Below are 25487 nucleotides of genomic sequence, written 5' to 3' on the forward strand. Positions count from 1 at the left end.
ATACCCCTTTGCTTTATGAATTTGGCAATCTATATTACAAAAGTTCCTTGTGGAGTGATTTTTTCAAAATATTCTACAATAATTTATTTTATGTTGGGATTGTCCCTTTTACATCCTTTGATCAGACTAATGTGGAAGATGATTTTTCCTCATGTGTGTTGGGTAATTTGGAAAGAGAGGAACACCTAAATCTTTTGTGATATGGGGAACGAGGAGGAAGTGGTGGTTAACATTAGTTTTAGGTTGCTAAAGGAGAATTTGGAAAATGGTAAGTGGAAGACTCCCCAAGTTCCCTTGTCAATAAATGAATAGAAGATTGTTATGAATTGGAAAACCTCTAGTCCTTTCATAGGTATGACAATTCAAAGACTCTAGGGAAGAGGAATACTAAGTGGAAGCCCCCCTATTCATCCAAGGTGAAGCTAAACTTTAATGGTCCTGCTAGGAATAAATGTGTTGCAACTGGAGGTATGTTAGGTACTCAGTTGATCATTAGTCGATGGCTTGTGCAAGTAAGTTGGGTAATACTTCAAACAATGTGGCAGAAGCCACGACACTATTTTGGTGGATAAATTTGATTGTCATCATAGGGTGGATGTATATCAGCATAGAAGGTGACTCCATGTTGGTGGTGGAAATAGTTAAAGGGGGTATGGATTTGATAAATGGCATCGTGGGAGATATTTGGAACCTCCTTCAAAGTTAGATAGTTGTGATTTACAACACACTTATAGGGAGGGAAATGTGGTGGTTGATGTTGTGGTGAGCTATGGGTTTCATGTCCAAGGTTTAAGTTGCTAGAGGTAGATGGATTTCCTCTTGGCTAAGACTCGAGCCCTTGTTAAAAGGGAACAAAATATTAGACCAAGGGAATGATGAACAATTTTGAAAATATTTTTATTATTGGCTTATGTAGATGGTGCTTACATTTAAGCAATATATTGCTTTGAACTTTTATTTAAATCACAAAATTATTAAAAAGTGTAGTATTAATGATGATATGGGGAATTGGAAAACATATTTATGTTTTCGTGATGAGATTTTATGGATGGGTGATGGAAGAGATTATAGGAAATTTTTTCAAAAGAAGACATGGTAGGAAAATTATTTACCTACTCATTAACCTCTCAACTTGTTCTATAAAGCATGATCTTAAGAGGATTAGCTTTCATTCAAGTGATGGCATGGAGGACAATACATGCATGTCTAGCTTCCATCAAAGGGACATTAATTTTAGTTGCACCCCTTGTCATAATTCTAGTAGTATATTTATTATAACTTCATTACAAAGAAAACAATTGGTAATTTATTTCAATGGAAGAAAAGAGAGATTAAGGACATTTCTAAAATTGGCAACTTGAAGCATTTGGAGAATTTTGACGAGGAATTTGAAATGGGTAGTGACATGGTGTGCATTGCACCATTAAGGATTGAAGATTGCACAAGAAAACCTTGTATTTAGATGACTTTGTATGAGGGAGGCCTAGTTCCTTTCATGGAATCCATGGCAGGGTATGATGATAATGTATTGTCATTGTTCATTGATTCTTGGATAGACAAACAGGTCACCATTAATGGCATCTCCTTCTATGTGAATGATGATATTATTTCTATATATACTTATTTATCTATGGATGGTTGGAAGTTGTGGCAAAAAGTTACGAAGGTTTTTGATGAGACAAGCTTTAATAGGTTCTTCAAAAAGGATGAATAACCTATGAAATTCAGAGGTAGGTTTAGCCATAGAGACCTCCCTTCCCCATGGAATGAGGTGTGTTTTGTTCTCATGAAGTATCTGACCATGGAAGGTAGATTTGGCATTTGATAAGTTCAAGATATTCAAGAATAGAGTTGAGAATGAATCAGGGATGAAGATTAAATGTTTAAGATCAGATAGAGGAGGAGGGTTTACTTCAAATGAGTTTGACATCTTTTGTGAAGCTAATGGAATCAAAAGATAGTTATTAGCTCTGAGAACCCCTGAACAAAATAGCATTGCAGAAAGAAGAAACAGGTTAGTAACAGAAGCAGCAAGAGCTTTGCTAGCTAAGAATGATGTATCAAAGATGTTTTGGAGAGAAGTTGTGAATACAACAATCTACACCTATTACCATTTCCTACTCCCAAATATTTTTATACATAATGATGAAGTTTATATTCCATTCTTTCTTTTACATGATCTTGAAGCTACTATGTCTGAGGTTAGCAATAGACAGAAAAAAGGAAAAAGTTATACTATTTTCCATCAGGGTCTTATCCTTCACCTCTATAATTTTCACTTGGCCCTTTCTCCACCTATTTTGGCATCTTAGTTAATGACTAGGCCCTATAAAATCCTACTGGTAATGGTGGAGTTTGTTCTATGACCCCCACTCCCCAACTATCCTCTTCTTCTACCCCATCTGGAAACCCTAAAAATAATTATAGTGTTTTGGAAGGTACCCAAAATAAGCAAAATCCAAAAATGGAAAATACAAAGGAAATCAACCTTGTTGATTTTGAGGATAAAAATGATGGTGGTTAAAGGATATTGGGTAGGATGGCCAAAAGTAGGGCCATAATGAAACATAAGGCCTATAGAAATTTGGAGGTTAGAGAGGAGACAAGGTAGGAAGCTAGTGAGAAGGAGGGGAATGAGGAAAAGAGAATGGGAAAAGAGGAAGAAGATGAGGAAGTGGGGAAAAAGAAAAATAGCTTTTCTTTAAAGGAGATAAAAATTAAGAAAAAGAAGAAAGTTAGTTAGGATATTACTCATGTGCTTGTCATCTTTAGTATGAATAGTGTGGACTTCACCTCCAATAATATTCCTTCTTCTGGAAAAGCTAAGGATACTTCATCAATCACGACTACCTCCCCTTTTAGGATGGAGAAAAAAGAAAATAATATGCTTTCTACTAACCTTGTTGTGATGCAAGTGTAGGAGTCAGAGTTGGATGCCTGACAATTGTGTTGGGTGCCCAAAGTTGTCTAGCCTGGTGAAGGACACTAAACTTGAGATGGAGGCACTTAAGGCCTAGTTTAATGCTTTGGATGAGAGTTTTACTACTTTCTCCAATTTTTCATTGAAAATGACTCATGTTGTTGCTACCACTTTCCAATTGTTGGATCAAGAGAATGAAGACAAAGGCCTCAATGCAGAAGGTTCAAAGAAACTACATGGGTTTATGACTGATGATTGTGCCATAGTTCTACTACAGAATAAGGGAAAGGAAAATGCGAAAGTTTAGGACTTTGTTTTATTATATTGCATGTTATATTATCTAGACTTGTGTTGTTGTTATAAACCAAGCTTTCAATATTTGATCTGATTGATGGGCCTTAAAGACTTTTATATTTTTAGGGTAAGACATTATAGTAGATATGTTGGTGATAGCTTTAGTAGAAATTTTTATATGGTTTTTAGATGGAAAAACAATATGTGATCTTCTAGTAATTTTGTTTTCCTTACTAGTAGATGGGGTACTCTATTAGTTAATATTTGGTTTCATTTTACTGGGTTGGGAAATATATGTTTTTATATTAACGGAAGGGTTGTTGATGTGTTGGTAGTTTTGTAGTTGTGAATGAATGGTTTATCCATAGAGTTTTACTAAGGGCCAACCCCCTTATTTTTTGGTTGCTTTTAATATCAAAAACTATAATTAACTTCTCAACAAATAATGACCACTAAGTGGCATTTATGATACAATGCTTTGGTATGATAAATCTCATCTCATTAGCCCATTCAAATAACTTATCAAATATTATTACATTTATATATTTATTTACATAATTCTATAAAAAAAATTGAAGCCTAAGTTCTCAATAATTGATTGAATCACTTAAATAGTTACTAGACCTGTAAATATGTTGGAAATCTAATAGAGAAAGTAAGATACTAAGAGGATGGGGAGAATTGAGATCTTTAAAATTTCTACTACTTTAAACATGAATCATATTTGTAATGCCCTGCCTGGAGATCCTTATGACAAGGATTCAATACAACCCAAGATAAAAAAAAAAACTTATAAGTATGAAAGAAAATGACAACATCATATAGGGATCACAAAGATCTCAACGAAAGACTTAACCACAATCCTGACAACCAACGAATCTCCAGAATGGTACTATTGACCAAAACCACTAACCATGGAAGAATGCAAATGATTTCGAATCTAAAACATTCTAAATTTAAGATCCAAAACCAAGGGATTCAAGAACACCTTAGAGGGTAGTCAAATCACCTCTCAAAAACTTTTGGCTAAACTGAAAAGTGCTTGCTGTCTGCCCGAACAGGTTTTTGAAACAACTTGGGCAACATTTTAATGCAACACTGTATAATACTTTCCACTATCGTACAATATTTCTCAAGAATTCATGTGATACTTTCAAGGACCACACAATACTTCTTCAAAGGATGTGTCATACTTTACCAGTACTGCACGATACTTCTCCAATGGTCGTGCGATACTTTCCAATATCGCACAATAATTTCTCTTAAGGCGTGTGATACTTTCCAGTTTCACATGACCTTTTCTCTATGGGCATGTGATACTTTAAAACTATCACTCCATGCTAAAACACAGTCACCCAGAAAAGTAGGAAACATGACGACAAAAGAATATAAGGCAAAAATGGGGTTAGAACCTCCACACCAGGGAGTATCGGATCCACAAGTTGAGGCTTGGACACTCAAATGCAATAAGCAGATGGCTAGAAATGGAAATACAACTAACCATCTAAATCATAGCAGTAAAAGAAACATATTGAAAGCAACATCACAATGTACAAGAATAACAAAATTCATGCACAGTTCCTCCCAACCATAATAGCATCACGAGACCTCAAAGGTCCTAGCCATCCCCCACATGTAACTTCCCAAACTATCGACTAGATCATTGGAGTTGTCTTATGAGGATGTCACTACTAAAACATACTACATCATAAGAATAAGGAAATCTAATCATGCAAAAAAGTAAAGCATTAGATATTCCAACTAATCAAAACCATCATCTAAACATATGCTAAACATCATAAAAAGGAAATGCATCAACTAACCAACATCATCTAAACATGATATCCAAGCATTCCAATGAAAGCATAAATCACAAGAAAGCATACTCCAAAACCTGAAGTATCAAGTGAAAACATCAAGCAATGATTGCACTAGAACAATAGACCATCTTTGTACATCGGTCACCAGCAATGGTGAAGGTAGCTATGCCTCCCAACCACGTGAAACTTGTAGGTCCACTCCCGCCATGGTGATGGAGATAATGATCCAACTACAAACTCACATAAAGTAAACATCCATGGTTATCACTTATGCCAGATAGGAATGATGATTGAAACCAAGAACATGAGGCAATGCAAGTACAACAGGTCCTGGTCAGACACTAAATGGGTAACTATGTAGGGAATCTAGTGGAGAGTTGGTGAACATGATAAAAAACCATACCCCTTGGTACTCCCTTGGGAGGCTGACATGTTGCATCCTCAGCTAAACCACAAGGACTAAGAATCACTTACCATACCCCTTGGCACCACCCTCAGGAGGCCAACTTTACATTTCTTATCTTATTTAATTTTCTATCAATTAATTAAGTTATCACTTATTAGAACTCCTTAACACCAACTTGGGCTAGGACACCATGGTAGCGAGATAAGCCCCTCCACCGACCTTACTCTACATACCCATACTCATAACATGATGAATGCTTGTAGGCATGCATATTCCCAACCAACCCCAAATGAAAATAACTCCATCAAAATACAAATAGGAGATCGGGCCTCACAAGTCACACGACAAATGCATGCACATGTGCTCATGTCTGTCGCACCACCATTACGAATATCAAATACAAGATGAGAACACAAGCAGGAACCACACTCAACCGAATAACAACTCGGGAGGACAGATGTGAGACACATCCCAATACAACATAAAAGTGCAACAATGATCTGACTGACATCCTACGAATGATCCAAGTCCACAATCAATAACATGCCAAGAAAACTTGAGAAAATTGGGTGGCACACAAATTGAGGTAAAAGCCCCAAAACTTGAAAATATCAAAAATAAAACCCATTTGGTCTTTGGGCACAAAAGCCATGAAAATCCAATAAAGTTCAAGTTCGAAAACCATATGCAAAAATGACCAACATAACAACACAAAATCCCAAACCCTCATCTCGAAAATAGGGAAAACATTCATACCTGACCAACCAAACAAAACCAACAAATAGAAATGGAGGGGAACACTATTTCTCAGCCTCCTAACAAACAACTACAGAAACATAACCAAAAACTGAGTTGAAACACAAAAATGGGAGAGCCCTACCTGACAACAAAAGGGGCTGAAATAGGAAACAACACAATAAAATAAATAACCTACAAAAGCTACCAAAAATCATGACACAACAAGGTCTCCCCAAGCTAGATCCAATGAGACTGACCTCACGAAGATCCCACACCCGCAGCTCTCACAACAAACAAAAACATGATCCTCTAGAAGAGTATTGTCAAAAAAGCTCTCAATTTCGTAATTTGCAAAAGTGAGAAGTGAGGAATTAATTTCCTCTTTCAATACTTATTCACTTTTAAAGTGAATCAATTAGGGAAAAATAACTAGCCAACCTAGTTAAACCCTGAATCGACTCAAACAAAAATAAGTTATTCCTAGTAATAAGAATTCATCTATGGAAAAGCTGCCAAAAACTAAATTCAATATAATTTAAAGCCCGAAAACCCAAAAATCACAGAAATTTCCTTAGCAACCTTCATGACATTGCAAAACTCTAAATGCACAAACACACTCATAGGTCTAGTCACATAATGCAAATAATTCTAGATTTAATCAAATCATCGGAAGGTTTAATTAAATAATTAAATAAGATACGTCAACCATACATGGATGACATTGGTGATAATGAATAGTTGAATCGCTAACTCCAGGTGCCACTACCAGGGATATAAAATATTGCACACTAAAACACATGATAAAGTGAAATTGTGTATAATAACATAATCAAAGCAATAAATACATTAAATACCTAATTTAACCATTTATTTAATTCTACTAAAATAATCCATTTACATCACTCACGTTCGCATAAAGTATAATGAAGCAAGAATAAGTAAATAATCAGAACATTAAATCCAACACATACCATAATCATAGATATATCCAAATATTGGATAACCAAATATCATCATAAAACACACTGTCATCTCAAAATGGCATCAACATGCAATTATGATCAACTACACAACATAGTTGTCTAGCAACTATGATACTAAAATTAAAGTATAACATGTGCTCCTTAGTTCATCTCAAATGTAGAAATAATAACATGAGTACAAGTATCTCTCAAGTAAAAAATAAACAAGGTACAAATTGCAAACATGAAAGGTGCTACAACATTCATACTTAATTCACCACACACATCTTTATCTTAACCTTGATATGCATCAACGTATATACCAACATGTAATATCAGATATAATATCTAATAGCATGAATAATACATATAAACAATAGATCAATACAAACACCAGATATGGTAATGCAAAAACCATCCAGGGTGAAGGTAAAACTGTGGTGGAGGTGACACCCACAAAAACTTCACTATTTCAGCAATAAAGTGTGCTTGTTAGGCCTATAAAGTTTGATCACTTCTGATGACCTACCCTGTGAGGGGTCTGTCGTGCTAAGAGCTTACAAGATTGTTAAGTCTACCTTAATTAAAGTATTTTACATCACATTCAAGTGATTACTCTGATAAGAGATTTATAAAAGGTCTGTTAGGACCACTCTATTAAGAGATTCACCTAATACACTAGTTAAAATATGTTTGTACTTTGATTGTTGATAAAATATCTTCTCTTTCCAATATCAAATCACCTCAATGTGATAGGTATGCTTTATCTCCTCTCTACATTTCTTAGTTGCTTTAGTCCTTCAACCTTTGATTCACCTTCAACTATGTAATCCTCTCTCTTATAACTTCAACAACATGAAATCTTGGCTAAAACCCTTCTTTTATAACCATCTAATGATCTTCTAGATCTTGATCAATGATTAGGATTCATTCTTTTTGTCACTTGAACTTTCTATTTTTCTAATTGGCTAATCCCATAACATAAGGATTAATGATTCATGATTATAGGCATAATTACCTCCATGATTGACTCCTTGATCGTATAGACATGCTTCCAACTTGGCAAAATGGTTTACCTATAAGTTTGTATCATTCCAAACTCAAATACAACAAACTATGTTACTCAACTCATATAGCTTTTGGCACTCAACTCTACATGTTCTAACATGTTGTCCCTCGGCATGAACTTGACTTGAGCATAATCAATTCTACCTTCTAGATTGCTCAACACATGTTGCTTCCTAAATCATTCAGTAACTACTAAAATTATTGGCAATGCTTGTGCACTCAACAACTATATTTTCCTTGGTACTAATTGAACTTCTTCACTTTTGTACTTAATAAATCGACATGTATGATGGCTCGGTCACAATTATGACCAACCAACATTGCCTAGTAGTTGACTAAGTATTCTACACCAATAGACAAGTTTTCCATTAGGGTCAACAATCTCTCCCTTTGGAATTAGTGGCAAAAACACTCATCATTATAAAAAATTCATACATAACAAAACTTCAAAACTTCAAAAATGGAACTCCCCTTTTCGGTATACTGCATACCTTAGCTCGATCACTATATACAGTGCTCTACTCCCTCGGTATACAAATTTTTTCCCCTGTATGATCTCTAATCTCTATACATTTCCCCCTTATTTTTGTCATAGTTTTCTTCTAATAGTAAGCTAGGGACAGGGAATAAGACCATGCTTGGTAAAAAATGGTTTATTTCATTGCAATATAAGATCCATTTCAGCATCCCAATCAGTCTTCAGTGTCTGAAGAATATGGCATTCAATTTCTAATCTTGTAGCTAGTTCCACCATATTATCTACAATGGATAAATTATGATTACTCAAAACTAAATCCTTGATAGTTTGCAAATGTCTTTGCATGACCTCCAAATAAGGTGTCATCAAAGCTTGAATTGTGATGATTTCTACCCTTATTTTTCTCTCTTCTTGGATCAACTTAGATTGCTTTCCTTGTAAGAATCTCAACTTTGAAAAATGTACTGAGTTTGAACTTGTGTCCAAGGTCAACATGTCTCCACTTTACTATAGATCAACATCAATCTTGTCCATATGATCTCTTATTTCTTTTGTAAATGATGGAATATAACATAGCTTCATAAATAATGTATTTACATTTTGAACTATCTTCTCAAAATCATTTAAAAGGGTAGAAAGTTCAACCTGTTTCAATGCAATCTCTTGTACTATTTTCTCCATTACCTTATTCTCAAATTTTCTCTCTGACCTCTGCATACGATTTTCTCTCGTGTCTATGTTAGGTTCATTTAATTTCTCCACAATTTGAACTAAGGGCCCGTTTGGCGAGCGGAATACAAGCAGAATAGGCATATGTAAATTCCAAAAATTTTGAATTCCTCATTTGGATGCACCAAAATGGAATTGGAATACGAAGTAAAAATGGAATACGTATTCCATTTTTGGCCCAAAAATGGGGTTTTGCAATTCCACCAAAATAGGTGTTATTGGAATATGTATTCCTATTCCATTTTTTATTTTATTTTAGAAAACATAAATTTTGGGGTCCGCAAATTCCCATCAAATATTGGCCGAACCAAATGGAGAACAGGAATACATAGCCCCATTTTCTATTCCAGAATACGTATTCCAGAATATGCATTCCATAATACGTATTACTATTCCTGCAGCCAAACTGGCCCTAAATGTTCAATGATTGGGGCATGTTCATTCAAGTTCTCAACAATAATAGTTTCAAGGAATATATTTGTCTTCTCATGTAATACTTACTTCTATTGATGCTCTCTCCTCATTTCCTCTTGTTTGGTTTTCCTTGCAAATAGCTCTACTAATATTTTCAACTAATCAAACATCAAATTATATGTGTCCCAATTGGGGATCTCAATCACTTCATCTAAGGTGATAGACTTGCCTTGACTTCCCACTGGAGATTTCTTTTTTTCTTTATTCTCTTCCCCTTTGAGTATGGGGTGTTGGAGCTCGACATTGTCATCTGTAGAACTTTGGTTTGTACACTTATGCTCAATCTATGTGTCTCCTTGGTCTATGTATGATCCACATTTTGATATTTTTCCCTTAGTAGTAGTTACTTACTATTTAGGTGCATTCTCCTTTTCCTTCTCAACATTGGTAATAAGTTCTCTTGTGGAACTCGATTGTCTAGCTTCCTTTGCTCCCTCAATCTAAGGTCCTGGGGCATTTGATCTTTCACCTATCTGATCCACTTGATCATTTTGGCTCTTTTCATTCTTTTCTTCTTCAATATTTACATTAACATTAACATTTCCCTCATTGGAAGTATTCTATTGATATGATACTCAAACATTTTTCTCTTCATTAGTCGGCATATTCTATTGCTCGACTTGACCAAAACTTCTATCTCCTTGTCCTTGTTCTCAACTAACTATGAAAATGGAATAGGGACAACAGATGTAGCATCTACCTATTGTGTGGAATCATATGCTTCAATCTTTAGATAGTACTTTACTTGCACAATCATAGGATTGGAGTCCATCAACTTCTCATGAGTTGGCATCTATACTAACTTGGTTTGTACAAGATCTTCACTTTGCTTCCTCAGCTCAGCTATGACATTTTCTTCACTCAACAAATTCCTTCCTAGTATCATTTATGGTTCTCCATCAATGATCATTGTTTATGTCTTCCCTTCACTTAGTTGCATCAAATTGTGAAATGTATCAACAAGGTTATCTGGGCCATCATTAATATCTTTAGTATTATCTAGTACCACATGTTCCTGTTCATCTTTTTATTCTTCTTCCTTTCATTCATCATCATGAATCAATCCATATATTTTCTTCCATATCATTTTTCTTTCCTCTACAATATTCTCAATTTTGTTTTTTGGGAAAGCCCTCCTCTTAGGTACAAATCTATTATTGAACTCTTTCATTACTTTTAAAAAAAATTTCATGCATGACTTGGGAAAGTGTGCCCTCTCTAATTTTCCTTTCGGTTATCAATGCTTACTTCTATTTTCTATCTGCTCTACCATAGAGCTCATTGGGTATCATGTTCCCAATCTCTAATGGTGTATATTTAAAGTTTGACATCATATCTAACAATGCTTTTTCTACTTTGTTCTTGTCCTCCTTACTCAATTTATCAAACTTATTAAAAATAAATCCAGATAATCCTACAGCCCCCTAATATTCTCACATAACTCATCAATTATTTGGGGCTTCTTGTGTAGAACCACTCTGAACTAACTAGTGTCCTCAAATTCTATTTTTTCTTCATCATCATCCTTAGAAACCACATGCCTTCTCCTCTACGTCTTCACTAGTTTTATTTTCTTGACCTTGTTTGGATTATCTTTCCTCTTTGTTGCACTCTTGTCTTGATCTAGTCTTGTAACTTTCACAACTCATTTCATTTGTGGCTTAACAACTATAGTAGTAGTTGCCTTAGTTCTTTGTCTGGTTACTCTTTGTGTTTCAGGGGTAGGCTTTGAATCATTCTTCTTTCTTTAGTGATATGTGGCTCAGCCACAACTATCTCTTTACCTTTACCTTTACCTTTACCTCTTCTTCTTCATGACCTTCCTATTCATCATTTATTTCATCTTCATTTCCCTCTTCTTCTTCCTCATCATCACTAGATATATTACCTTTAGTGATTTGCAATGGTACATCATGCTCAATACCTTCACCTAGAACTCTCTCTAGATTCTTTATCATTCCTTTCTCTTCCTATCCATTTTAGGGACCTTAGTCTGCATCATTATCTTTATTTTGGCAGTTCCATATGTGTTGAATGGCTCAGGTTCCTTTTCTATGGATTCATCCAACAATGTTGTGATTACTACAACTACTTCATTAATGCTAATCTCATATCTTAGTAGCTTCAACCATGCAATTCTAGGTATGACATATTGAATATAACTCCTATTTGTATCTACTAGAAAACTAATGTTTTCTTAGTACTTGTCAACTAGTGAATTAGAGATCTTGGACCTATTTTTTATTTTCTACTTGAATTCATCAAAATAACCATTTAAAAAATAGTCTAAAGGTTATCTCCCGACTAATTAATAAACTCATTGATTTGTTGGGTGACCAACTTCTTCTTACTCCATGTTACATTGCCTTTAGAAGGAAAATAATTTTGCAGATTAAAGAGTACATAAACCAACAAAGATCCAAACTTACACATCATATTCTTCGCCATCTTGATGCTGTTCAGGTTTTCATCTAGTTATTGCAGTTGCAAGTTAGCTAGGCCATATGGAGGGCCTTTCTTAACAATTTTCTAGGCAATGCCAATTATAACACAGGGAACATCATCTGGTCAACTTGACTAGTATAACTTGTGAGCTATAACCCTCACAACAAAATCTGTCTCGATGCCCTTTATGTTAGAAATTGTCATACCATGCTTATTCCACACTGTCATAGTATTGGCTTTAATCACATCTTTACTTTGACAATGAATGGTATTTACTTTGTCTATGGTAGGGTAACCAGTCACTCAATGTACAATTTTCTTTGTGATTTCCAATAGTCCACCTTCTGGCCACAATTTCATTTCATGTACTCAGCTTAGAACAATATTTATCCACTCTACCTTGAAAACCTTTAGGAAATCTAGGGCACAGGTGAGTCTGGCCTTGACAATGTACTTATGCTCCTCCTTCAGCTTTCCATCAATGCACAATCTCTCATATGCATTCCTTAACTCAAAATCTCCTATTTTGCCAATTTTCCACATATAGCATGACCTAACATCATGGATCATAATAACCATAGGTGGGATGGATGGCAAGGCACTGTATGAATCACCCTTCAATACAATCTTTGGATATGCCTGGAACTTTTGTGGTTTAATAGCTTCATTACAAATTAATTGCACATCACTAACCTTTGATGCTTCACCCTTCTTGACTATCAAACTTGATGCCAATTCTATATTTAGGGTTTGAAACTCAACCCTGCTTCACTTGGTGATAACACAACCTTCAAATCACTCCAATTATTGATGACACATAATAAGAATTTCACACAAATCACTTAGCTTCACTCTGGAATTGCTCCAAGTCTACTCTGCTCTAAAATCTCGAATGCAAGGTGTTTAAAATGATCAACAAAATTCATTACAAGGGTCAAAAAACAATTTTAGGGCCTCATAAATCCTTTGTACATATAGAGGATGCATGCCAATTGTCTCGATCCATTCCACAAAACTCGATACTCATACTTCCTTTAGTCTTCAACTTGGATCACATACTAACTCGATCAATACCACCAATCTTATTCAACCACTTTATTCATTCATCCTTGAATACTAACACTCAACCATCTCTAGCTTATCAAATTGGCATCCGCACATTACTTAGTTCAAACTTCAAATATTGTCCTAATGCATCTTAACTTATACTAATTTGGATTTTTGTACTTTCAATATTAGGAATTGATGTATGATTTAGCAAATTTAAAATACAATTCCATACATACCTCTTCATTTAGTTTGTGATGGGGGAAATCACCTAACCCATTGGATTGGATGATCACAACTTCAACATTTATACTATTACCTTCATCAATTTTCTTCTTCCAAGTTTGATTCATTTGGTTTCTCACTTCTTTTGCATTGACCTTTTCTTTCCCATTTTTCTCGTTATTATTATATGTCTATGCTTGGTTCATATAGTCTGTGTTTAGGTGTCTGACCTTCTAACAGTTGAAGAATACTGGTCCAAAATTTCTCTAGTTTTTTGGTCTTCCTTTAAGATGCATCCTTGCATAATTTTTCGCAATGTGTCCATACTTACCACATTATTGACAAATGACCCAAGTATTGTAATCCCAATTTATAGTATTAACTTGCCAATTTTCTTTGCCTTGACCTTTGGGTTTCCAACTATATTTTACATTAGATTTGCAATCTTGTGCCTTATGACCATACTTCTAACATATATAATAGTAACCTTCAAATCTAATGTGGCTTATGTCTTATTGGTCTTTGATCTACATTCATGTTCTCGAAGTCCATGCTTGTTGCAATTGAAATAATTACCATTGAATTTGTGCTTGGGATTTGACTTGCCAATTTTTCTCCTGTAAACATTTGTTGTATGGCCAAGTTTTCCATAGTGATAACATGTAGGCTTCTTGTTCTTTGGCTTTGCATTTCTTTTTTCTCCATGCTTTGGTGTTTCTCCTTGCTTGGTAGATGATATGAACTTGGTGTAGCCTAATCCAATAATGTCATGAGGTCTTATTTGTTCTTTTAACTATTCATCAAGTTGTCTCATAGCCTCTCCTAATTTATTCATCCTTTCAATGATCTCCTTTTCATCTCTCAACTCAACTTCTAGTTAACTGTTCTCAAATCTTGGATCTATAATCTCATCTACCTTCCTAGTAATCTCATGATTGAAACTTAATAATTGATTGACCATGTCAAATTGATTGTGAGTCATCCTTTGTACCTCATTAATCTTTTCATCAAGACTTGTAACTATTTTCCTTTTGTCTTCATCATCCATTAACTTATCTTCTTCAACATTTTTATTTTGTTCAGTAACTTCACATAGCCTCACTCACTGTATTTCATGCTCTTATTTCTTCATTCAGGATGTTATTTATGTCCAATATATCTTCCTTCATCACATAAGTCCTCAATACTTTCTTCCTTTTACTGTCTGTCATTTTGCTGAATTACCATCGCTTTCCTTCTCTTCAAGTATTTCTTTAGTTCCTCCTTTACATCCTTGACTTTCTCAAATGCAGGCTGCAAATCAATCTTTTGATTCTCAATCACCTTTCCTAAATTATAGGCTTCCATCTCCAAGATCTTTGACTCTCAAGTGGTTAGACTTCTTTCTTAGAGAACTTAGCTCTAATACCAATTGTTGGAAATCTAATAGGGAAAGTAAGATGCTAAGAGGTAGGGGTGAATTAGGATCTTTAAAACTTCTACTACTTAAAACATGAATCACATTCATACATTATTAAATACAAGCATCTTTGTGTTAACCTTGACATGCATCAACATATATCAACATGTAATATCAAATCTAATATCAAATCTAATATCCAATAACATGAATAACACATATAAACAATAGATTAACACATGATACCAGATATGGTGACACAAAAACCCTAAAACTATGATGGGGATGACACCCACAAAATCTTCACTACTATAGTAATAAAGTGTGCCTATTGGGGCTACAAACTTTCATTACTTTTGACAATCTACCTTATAAGGGGTCTGACTGCTAAGAGCTTACAAGATTTCTTATTCTACCTTGATTAGAGGATTTTACATCACAATAAAGTGAGTAATAAGTTAGGAGATTTATAAAAGGTCTATTAGGACCACTCTTTTAAGAGATTCACCTGATACACTGGTTAGGATGTGATCAGTACCATTATCTTTTGGTTTGCACTTTGATTATCAATGACAGATCTTCTATTTCCAATATGAAATCACCTCAATGTGATAGATATGATCTATCTCCTCTTTGCACTGCTCGATCATCTTAGTCCTTCAACTTTGCAATTCTCTCTCTTACAACTTCAACATCATGAAATCTTGGCTAAAACCCTTCTTTTATAACCATTTGAAGAAGCTTCTAAGCCTTGATCAACAATTAGGATTCATTCTTTTTACCACTTAACCTTTCCATTTTTCTGATTGGCTAATCCCATAACATAGGGATTAATGATATGCAATTATAGGCATAATTAACTCCATGATTGACTCCTTGATCATATAAACACACTTCCAATTTGACAAAATGGTTTACCTAGGAGTTTGTGCCATTCCAAACTCAAATACAACAAACTGTGTTACTCGGCTCATATAGCTTCTAGCACTCAATTCTGCTTGTTCTGACATGTTGTCCCTCACCATGAACTTGACTCAACCATAACTGATTTTACCTTCTAGATTGCTCGACGCTTGTTGCCTCCTAAATCACTCGACAACTACTGAAATGCTCATTGATACTTGTGTACTTGACAGCTATATTTGCCTCAGCACTAATTGAACTTCTTCAATTCTCTACTTAATAGCTCAACCTGTATTATGATTTTGCTACAATTATGACCAACGAACATTGCCTAGTAAATGACTAAGTGGTTTGCACTATAGACAAGTTTGCCATTAGGGTCAACAAAATAGTGGTAATGTCTTACACAATACAATTATGTAAATGTCATGTTTGCTTAATTTTAAGCGACATGTAATAAGGAGACACATTTTCTAACCATTGGGCTACTGACTCCACAAAAAGCTTAATTGAGTGAGGTTGTTAGCCAAAATAAGCTTAACAATAATATAATGACTTTACAAAACCAAAAAGAAAATTGACTTATATAAGTGGATGAATTAAGACAATATTAAGTTGATTGAATTTATCTAAAAATAATGCAGTAAAGTTATATATTTTAATTTATTCTAACGATGGTATGTTTTTCATAATCAATCTTGAATCTTGTGATTTTGTATTATTATTATATTGTCTTAAAATTCTTTAATAAAGTTTAAATGTTATAATAAATATTCAACAACATAACATTGTTTTTTTTTTTACTTTGAGGGGGCAAGGGTGGGTTGAGGACGATGTTATTTTTTTATAAATGAATCTTATTAATGTCATGATATCTTTATAATTTATTATTATAAATTCTAAGTGTTTATAATCAAGATATATTATTTATTCATGTGGTTCACACTTCACTTGTTCATATACTTCTTATATCTAAAGTCTATTAAGTTACTGATTTGGTTAATATTGTTTTAAAATGATTAAAATTTTCATTAAAAATATCACAAAATATTTGTTACATAAACTTTTAAATCTTATCAAATGCATCTCAAGTTTTCTCAAATAGAATTAGGGGAAGCATACCATTAGCCATTATAGCTAATTTTTACACTCACAAATTGTAAACCACAAATATGATTTCATGTGTCTTTATTATTTCTACATGCAACTTAATTGCTTATAATAATTTAAGCCAATAGTTTAAGTTGATAGGCTTATATGTGGGAACTTTAGATTTTACAAATTTCTATCAAAAATTGTCAGCATTAGCAATTTTTGTATTTTACGGTGGATTTTCCTATACACAAGAATTTTTAGAAATTTCTAAAAAATAATCTTTAATCTTGTCACAGAAACTTTCTAATTTTAATAGACGTTCAACAAATAGCAAAGAACATAGAAATTGTTGCCTTTTTGTTTGATTGCAGTTGTGCTTAGAATTACCAAATTCTAAGAGATGTATTTTAATGGGACTTTTAAACCGTAAGGACAAAATTAAAGATTTGGGTTCTTGCAATTTCTTCATATGTCCTCTATCCATAGAAATTTATTCAGAGAGTATTTTGAGCTTCCATAAGAGTAATTTTACCTGCAGACCATAGATGCTAATTTTTTTCATCAGGAGGGACCCTTGGTGCAGGTCGTTAATGGACTACTTTCTCTCACTGTCATGATTGTTGTTATGTTTATCAAATTAATTTATATGATTACGCCCTATTAAATCTTGAGTTCAAGGAAATTTTTTTTTGATTTTTATTGAAATAACACAAATGAATGCAATTTGCAATGCAAAATAAATTTAATAGTATTTGTGACAATGATGCAAATTTATTTTCGTGTTTGTTCATTAGGAAAACTTAAATCCCTCACCTTCCATTCTTTTGTATATATTGTCAAACTTTCTGTATATAGTAGTTGTAATGCATCCATATTTCTCAAGTTAAATGCTTTAATTATTCATTTATCTATATTGTAAACAAGTTGCATTTCTTTTTATGACATAAACAAATTGAAAAAGAAACTAAGAAAATATGTTTGTAGAATTTGCATGTCCATGAAATATGATTCATATTTTTTTATTTTTGAGCTAATAGGTATTATTTTTTAATTCAAATGTTTTTTGATTACTTGTGACATATTTTAAATAAAGTTTGAATATGTTCTTTAAGATTATGGGAAATATTTGTTCAAAATTAGAAAACACGTGATTATTAGAAATAAATCTAAGATGAAATATTTTTTTCTATCTTAATTTTTTTAATTTCTTTATCACTTTATGCATGAGATATTTTCAATTAAAGTTAAATGTGTTCTTTAGATTAATTATTTGGAAAACACTTGTTTCAAATTAGAAATCATGTGGTTATTAGAAATAAATCTAAGATCTTCATATCTTAAATTTTTTATTTCTTTGTTGTTTTAGCCACTAGGAATAAATGTTGAATGTGTTTTAAGATTAATTTGGGAAACATTTATTTTAAATTAGAAAGAAGATGACTATTAGAAAAATCTAAAGTAAAATATTTTAACAAATAAATAGATCAACAAATATATTTAAGAAATATTTAAAAAATTAAAGTGATTTAGAAAAAAAAGAAGTTAATAATTTTTTATAATTTATAATAGAAATAGATCTTGAAAATAAAGTTGACTTTTGGATAAAATCTAATGGCAAAGGTTTCAATGTTTTTAGCAATTGAAAATACAAATAATGTATCATTCATTCATTATTAGTAGACTCGTAACCTTTTATAGTATTTTTCTTAAACTCTCAAAATGATATCTTTATTGAACCTTGTAAACTATAGATATTAATTTATAAAGTTGATTTTTTAGTGACCTTGTTTTTTTTGGCTTATTTATCATCTTTTTGTTTTCTAAATAAAAATATTAATGATTTATTTATATTTATGAAAGTTATATATCTTGAAATTTCACAGTTCTCAATCTTCTCACTCAAACTTGAAAAGACTCGCTAATAGTCAATTTGTTAAAAAGTACAAGAACAAACCCCTTTCTACAAATCCAAACACTATCGCTTATCGTTGCACGTACAAAATTGTGCAATTGCTAATTTACTAATCTACTAACTAATTCTCATCCTTTATTCTTTCACATTTAAAAAAGTTCTCCCATGTTTTTTTCGTCGAAATAAGAAGAGAAGGGAGGAAAAAACAAATGGGTAGAAAAATAAAGATGCAATATTCTGGGCTTTTAAAAGTTCTTGTCCACAAGTACCTAGAAGCAGGCTTGGAATTTGATGGCTGTATTGACCATTTTTGCACTTTTGAACCGTATATGACAGGTTAAAAAAATGTAAGACTGTATGGTTTGATAGGCTAATTATTTAGATAACCATCAATATAACAAGTAAATTTATTACTAAACCATCAATATTTGTTATATGTAACTTAATATTCTATTTAATATTAGACATAAATATGATTTATAATCAATATAATATATATGCATGATAAATATATATTATTTTATATTATAATGTTTCTATTTTTTTTCTTTCACTTTAGCTATGTTACATATTTATATTAATTTAGAATATTATTAAAATACAATATAATAAAATTTAAAATTAATTTTTAAAAACATAAAATTTAAAAATCTCTTAAAGTAACATAGATGAACTTAGAGACTTGCTTCTTCCATCATATATTACTAATTAATATTATTATTTTCTAATTTATAGAATGTTTAAATTATAAATGAAAATTGACAATCTAACTTTAATCAAAATATAGAATGTTTAAATTATAAATGAAAATTGACAATCTAACTTTAATCAAAATATAGAATGAAAGACATGAAATTTTTTTTAAAGCTGTCACTAAAAAATATATGGCAGGGGTGACCGTCAAATTCCACCAAGCGATATGAAACAAAGCATTCAGAAATACGATAAAGTGGAAGAAAGTTTAAATACAAAGTGAAAAAAGCAGTCGCTGAGCAACTCACGTCACTCATCTCCCACTACAAAGGATGCGAGCTTAGCACTTACGTTCGGATCGAATCCATGACCAAATATAGATTTTTTTTTTTCTATGAAAATGATTGGGTATTTTACATTTCCTCATCTATTTCCTCATCTATTATGTTAATTCGAATTTTTGTTGTGGTTATTATTATTATTAAGAAAATCGGTCCGTCAAAACTAGATTATATTTAGTTCAAGCATATTTTGTAAAAATTAAACTTTAAATAATAACAATCGTTCTCACTAATTAAAATATTATTATTGCTTAATTTCCTTTTAGAGATAGATATCCTTATTATGACCATGGTAATTTTAATCAATTATAATAATTAAAAAATCTATCTGATTATTTTTGATTGGCTTTCAAATCAATCGCTCATATTCCCACCATCGTATATTTCTTGTCATTTTCTTCATTTTGTAGCTTTCTATAATGGTGGCTTTTTGTAATCCCAATACATTTTAATCAAACGTCCAATCAACAACAAGGTTCTCATGAGCTCACGCAATTACACACGTCTCAAGGTTTGTTTGTATGTTAGACAAGTATTTTCAAGGTGGGGACAAGTTTCCAAACATTTAAAATCATAAATTTCAATTCACGGAATGTGCATGATGGACAATGATGCCATTTTATGACAAAATTGTTAGGGACCCATTTGATTTAAGTTGGTGGCTTCAAACTTGCATGAGCTAAATGTACATTATTCTTAGCATTGATTGTGTTGATTATGTCTAGAAATCTTGAAAAAGAGCAATGCAGATTTTGCACTGTAATTAAGCTAATATTTCATCAATCACCAAGTTTTACATATTGTACAATTCCTCTGAGCTAAAGGAAAAGCTCAATGGAGACGGACACAAAATTCTAAAACTTAAGCTTTCATGAGAAACGTGGAATGAGTGGGAGAGCAATTTGGCATGTAAGGGCACCGAGCCATCATTTGCTTAGGTTGAAACAGGTTCTTGAAATTGACACTCTCTAACCATCTCTTTATAATTACTTACCAATGTTCTATGGGTAAAATCCTAGAGGGATCAATGCCACATTCCCACCACATTCCCATGTACTCAATAAATAAAGCATCAAATTGTTTTTCTTGGTTTAGAAACATGTTGGGATTAAAATCTGGTTGGAATGTCCTTTTGGGATTCTAAATAGCGGTCGATGGCTTCTATATTGCATATCATTGTTCTTTCTAATTGTTATGTGATTTATCATTATTTTTTCTAATTGTTATCTAATTTTGCATTACTTACCATTATTTTCATCAATTGTATTCAACCTTTTCATATTATAAATAATTTATATAATATTTTTAAATTGGTAGTTTTATTATATATATCCAACATTGATTATTATTATGTGACGTGGTTAATTATTATTATTATTATTAATTAAGTTCATAGTTTACCATTATGTTGCAGATTCTTGTCTAATTATATTATATCTTTTAATATTTATATGTGTAACAATTAAATACATTTATCTAAGGAATGCTATATTTAATTATTTTAGTTATTAATTTTTTTTTTGGTAAATTGATATCATGAGTGTAGCTTCCTTTATACTAAAAAATGGTCCAATTTTTTTGAATGTCCATCATTCATATAATATGAGTCATAAGATTAGTGATGTGTTAGTGATGTTTTTTTATGTTTGTAACATAGCCCCCTAATAACTATATTAAGATTCTAAGTAGCCATAAAGGCCTCACCTTGTGTTTTGAAATGGCTTTTAACGCTAATTAGGATCTACCTTAGTGATGTGTTATTGATGCTTTGGGTGTTTGCAACATAGCCCTTGGTAAATTGACATTTTTTTCATTCTATCAAAATATCCCTTTTCATACAACCAAGGTTCAAAAAATTTAAATCAAGGATCTATTAGATAACTGAGAGTGTGAATTAGTTATGCTTAGTTATCCTACAGTCCCTTTTAACAATTTCAATGCCAAACAACATTTATAATCATCATAAGTAATCACTTAGTGTACTCATTCATCTTCATTATTTACACATTCAAACACTTTACTCCAAGCTTGTCATTCACTATTCTATTATAACCAACTAACAATGATACCACTTAGTTATTACCTACTATAAACCTAGTTGTTACCAAGTTGCAATAAAATGAAAAATAACATGAAAAACAACTTGCAACATAACAACATTCACACATTTGACACCAAGATTTTTAACATGGAAAACCTGTGAAGGGAAAAACCACCTAGGACTTCCAACCTAAAATTTTTACTCTTATGAAGTGAGCTATGTTGGGAGCCAACCTTGTTTAAAGGTTACAAACACATTGTTAATGTGACCTTATTAGAGGATTTGACAAAAATATCATCTAGACCTTATCACTCCTTGATCTTGTCTTAAGAGTGGTCTACTCTAAAGGACCTACAAACATCGGTAATCAATGTTACCATATAAGATCTCATGGACTTGTTAGGTCCACTCACTCTACGAGATTTTTTGCTACAATGATTAGAAAGTAATAGTGTAAAAATGATAAGTTTAGGTATAACACTACCAACTTGCTTGTTTAGATCTCCTTTATATTCTTGTCTTTATTTGATCTCTATCTTTTGATCTATTTTCTCTGTTCTCTCGACTGGTTGATTCACTCATTCTCTTTCTTCTTCTTTCGACTATGCTTGGTTCACTTGGTTTAGCTATATTACCTTGTTAATTTACCCAACAAGTTAAAATAAATTTTAGTTTGGGAATGAGAGTAAATTTAAAATGCAAAAGTTTTCTCTCTCCACATACTCAAACCATCTCTCTCTACATACTAGAAATTTCTCTCACCATGTACTCAAACCCCTCTCTCGCTACGTACTCTCTCTCACCACGTACTAAAACCTTCTCTCTTTGCCAACTTTTCTCTCTCTACATACCCAATGCTTTCTCTTTATCAACCTTAACTTTTTAGAAAGTTAAGGTTAAGGAGTTGGAGTTCGAATCTCAACTTTACCTAGAATGCATACCCTAATCCTAACCCAAACTTTCGAATTCAAACTCCAACTTCCAAATAACTATCAGTTGGAAATAAAGTTGAAAGATACAAGCTAAAAAATATGATTTTTGACATAGGCTTTGGAAATCATTACACAAAGAGAATGTTCAGTGAAAGTATCTAATATCAATAGATTAATAGGACTCCATTGAAATCTTGGATGCCAAACGGTGCTTGAAAATGCTAGCATGCATAGAGAAATGAAAGTATTTTGTGATGTTTTCTCAGAGCTTTGTTGCTTTCACCAGTCATGAAAACCTTCTATGAAGTTTGATAAGATGACTTTAATGAATACAAAAAGACTAAGAGTGGATTTTGTAAATGCGAAGGGTGAACGCACAAAGTTGGGTTGCAATTCTGCGGAAGTCAAATCCATGGAATGAGACCTCTTAGAAACAGGTACCCGATTTTAAAAAAAGGGCACTCGTTTTTGGCTCGGGTACCCATTTCTCAAGAAATTAAAATTTGAATTTTTTAGAAATGGGTACCCATTTTCAAAAAAATTGGGTACCCATTTTTTAAAAGTTAAAAATGAGCATCCATTTCTTAAAAATTCAATTTTTAAAGTTTTGGGGGGGATTTTACATGCCACTTTTAGTTTTTCAGAATGGGTACCTATTTTTTGAATTTCAAATAATGGGTGCCTATTTCTTACAACATGAGGCAAGATTTTTTTTTTTCTTGCCTTGGATTTTGGTTTGGGATAGGCTTGGTGAGACCAAGCCTATGCCTTGGCCTCTCAAGATTTGGCTAAGGCATTGAATTGACAAATTCATGCCTTGCCATAATTTTTAGAGGATCTTCCCAATCAATTTTTTTTACGAAACAAAAACCCATTAGAGATCTCATTGTCCTAATTTTGGAATTTTTTTTTTTTAATGTTATGCTTTTATTTACTATTTTTGTATTATTTTTTAATCAAAAGTGGTACCTAAATGTAAATAATGGCGTTCACTAAAACTTTAATAACTTTTTTATTTTATGATTTTTCTTAAATTAATTTATATGTCATCAATCTACATTCAATTCTTTTGAAGTTAAATTTTTTTTTGAAAAAAGTGAAATTTTGATCAACTTATGGTGTCCGTAGACAAGAGGTTTTAAAATTTACCTTTATAGCTAATAAAAAATTAATAAAAAATTCAAGAAAAATATTCTCATCAATCTTTGGTGTGTTAGGTAACTCTGTTTAAAAGGATTTGCGAAAATTCATTTAGTTGTGTCAAATTATGGTGTTCATACATGAGCGTGGTATGGTCCTGAAATATGCATTTTGAAAAAGTGGTTTTTAAAGATTGATAACAAAAAAAACTATCATATGGGTATACAAATAAATTACATATTCGAAAAGAAGATCCCGAGCACTAAAATTTTTATTTCTGAAGTTTTTTTATATTTAATCTCTAAATGGCTCAAATTTTGGCATCAATTGACAAAATATTTCAAAAATAGGAAAAACACTTTCACATTTTGGCCAAAAGTGAGACCCAACTTCTTGCATTGACCTTGAAATAGGCCCAATATAGCCATAATGACATCTGAAGGGTTGGCAACAAAGTTTTGACTGTCAAATGTGATTATGGCTCTTCATTTGCACTTGCAGTCTCATTTGCCAAAACATAAAGATGTGGCCATAACCTCAGTGTTTCAAATGAAGAAGGGTTTGTTAGTTTGTTCAATACATGTCATTAAATACCATCTTTGATGTCTTATGAAAAAGAATTAGTAAATACCAGGATAGAATGGTGGAGAGCTCATCATAATGCCCTCTTTGACCTTTGTTGTAGTTGGGATGATAGTATGATGTTAACAACTTCTGGAGATTAGGCGGTTAAGCTCTAGGATGTAGAGGCCAAGACGCGACTTGGTATCATGAAATTCCATACAAGAAGTGTCAAGTCACTATGCTCACATGCTTTGCAGTCTGAGATATTTCCATCAGTATCAAATGATGGTACTATAGCCTTTTGAGACATGTGTAGTACTTCATCTTCGTGTGACCAAACTAACCAAGGATCTTTTCTCCCAATTACTAGTATAATAGATGCACCCATTTCAAATCATGGATAAAGAGTACAATGAAATAAGGCTTAAAAAAGCATCACAACTATTCTTTATCTTAATGATGAGAGAGTAATTGCTAGTGTAGGGGCTGCAGACAATGTAGTCAAATTCTGGGATACTCAAAAGATGAAAGTACTTGATGTGAAGTTGAAAGCATATAGAAACATGAGTGTCTCACACATCATCCCAAGATCATGGTGGATTACATGATTGTATAAAAATTGATGTCTTTGTTCTCCAATAACCCATTCATTCATGAAGTTGAATGATATTTGAATGCTAACTCAATGGGAATAATCTTCTGCACATGATTTATTTTGCATAATGGCCATTAATGTCTTTATCAACATGCCTCATCTATCGCATGCAAAAAATATAGATATGACCATGCACACAAAATATTTGACATAATGTGTCATTGCTAGCTTGTCATCGATGTATCCTTATCAACACATACCTTAGA

General features: G+C 32.6%; 1 pseudogene; it reads left to right on the forward strand.

The window, feature by feature from the left end:
• LOC149547122 (uncharacterized) overlaps positions 1 to 25234 on the forward strand; it is a 31274-nt pseudogene extending 6040 nt beyond the window's left edge.
• Positions 25235 to 25487: the final 253 nt, after the last annotated feature.

This window comes from Cupressus sempervirens, chromosome 7, assembly GCF_028749045.1.
Source record: "Cupressus sempervirens isolate cs-2001-9-10 chromosome 7, ASM2874904v1, whole genome shotgun sequence".
NCBI classification, from domain to species: domain Eukaryota; kingdom Viridiplantae; phylum Streptophyta; class Pinopsida; order Cupressales; family Cupressaceae; genus Cupressus; species Cupressus sempervirens.